Source organism: Mandrillus leucophaeus, unplaced genomic scaffold (genome assembly GCF_000951045.1).
Source record: "Mandrillus leucophaeus isolate KB7577 unplaced genomic scaffold, Mleu.le_1.0 Scaffold222, whole genome shotgun sequence".
Taxonomy (NCBI): Eukaryota; Metazoa; Chordata; class Mammalia; order Primates; family Cercopithecidae; genus Mandrillus; species Mandrillus leucophaeus.
The window spans coordinates 3,622,642-3,624,573 of NW_012102277.1; positions in this window are offsets into that span (position 1 = coordinate 3,622,642).

A 1,932-nucleotide genomic window follows, 5' to 3' on the forward strand; every position below is an offset into this window, starting at 1 on the left:
TATCTTTCTTATAATTCTAAAAAGTAATATGTGCATTGGTAGAAATTATGGAAAATATGTTAAAAGCATGATGAAGAAGAAAACCACTTAGAGAAAAAAATCATTGTCATTATTTTGGTGTCTTTTATTCTGGTGTAATTTTATTCCTTTCTTACATATCTACACATAATGTTATTTTCTTTTAAACTTCGCATTATAGTATAAAATTTTTTCTCTCAATTTCATTAACTTTTTGCAGACATATGTAATTTCTATAATATTTATTAAATAAATGTTAGTCATGGCATAAATTTCATATTCTTCCAGTGTTCAATAGATAAATCTTATTTCTTGACATTAAAGACCATGTTTTATATTTCTTTTTTTATTGATCTTAATGCACCTAATGCCAAAATAGACACATAATAAGAACCATAAATTGTAGCTTATAGTGAAAAAGAGATTTTTAACTCTGTCCTCTGTTTCAGCAATAATAGGCTGTATTGTCTCTAACAAGTTATCTCTCCTCTCTGGGCCTTAATTTTCTTATTTGTAAAATAGCAAGTTGGATAATTTCTTCTTCTTTTCCTCTTTTTCACCGTTAGCATCAGTGTTCATATTTATTGAGTATTTAAAACATGTAGTCATTGTGTTAAGTGCATTACTTGCATAATCTTAGTTATTATCAACTGTAAGCTGTACAGATGAGGAGAATGATGCCTGGGAAGTCTACAGTCACACAGCTAATGTATGGTAGGCATGAAACATGAATTTATCTGTCTTCTAAGGTCATACTTCTAACCACTATAGACTGTTATGATTGCCAAGGTCCCTTCTGATGTTAATGGTTTGAAAGTTATGGCCCTAAATTAGATTTTGATATGACTTTTGAACTTTAGCCTGTTTATGTAGTTGACAGAAATGGACCGGAAGTAAATAACAATGTCTAAACTCTAATCTTGGTTTACTATTGCTATTGTCAAGCAATACTTATTTTATTATCAGAGTTTACTCTGCGGATAGCAGCAATCATTTGGGAGGGCTACAGGATTCTTTCAGAGAATCCATGAGGTAGAGTAAATTGCCTCATGAGATCCCTGTGGCTATTGTTTCAACCACAAGGTGTAAGGAAGGAAAAACTATTTCTCTACACATTTAGGTTTTCATAACTGGGGTCAGATAATTAAACTCACAAAAGAACAATTAACAAGAAAAAACACATATTTTATTGATGCTAATATTTTTAATTTTAGGTACATGAGGGCTTCACAGAAAAGAAGTGAAAAATCCAAAGAGGCAGTTGTCCTCTGGGGCTCATATACAATTTTAACAAAGGGTGATAAATTGTGGAGAAGAGATTAGACAAAGGAAAGGGGTTTGGACTTCTAGAGTCAATAAATTGTGGGAAGGTGAGTAGAACATATATGGAGGAAACTAATGGTAGATCAGAGTTCTTTAGCAACATTTCTTGATATAGACTTATTTTGGCACTCCTCTTTCTGATATGGGAAAGAAGGGACACCTGTTTCACAAGGAAAATTTATGCCCTGCTTTTAGGCAGATGGGGAAGGACAGAGAGCTCTTCCTATGTCTGATTTGGCCCAGTTGCTTCCAGCTCAAAATAATTATTATGTCAAAGTGGCATATTATGGGATGATATATACTAATCCCCTTTTAAGGGAACATGGAATCCTAGTATCTAAATGTATCAAAGAACTTTAATGTTTATTCCATCCAACTTTCTACCTGATCTTTGAATTCTCTCCACAACTAATCACCTCTCTACCTCTTTTGTTTGTTTTCTGTATGTTCTTAGAACTTTCCTCTGTATGTTTTTTTTTTATTGTTGTTCTCTTTTACTTTTTTACTTTCCTCATTGTGTTCACCCTTCTTTTCTCTTTAATGTATATCATATGCACTAAAAACATCTTTTGACCTCTTAGTTGGTTGTCT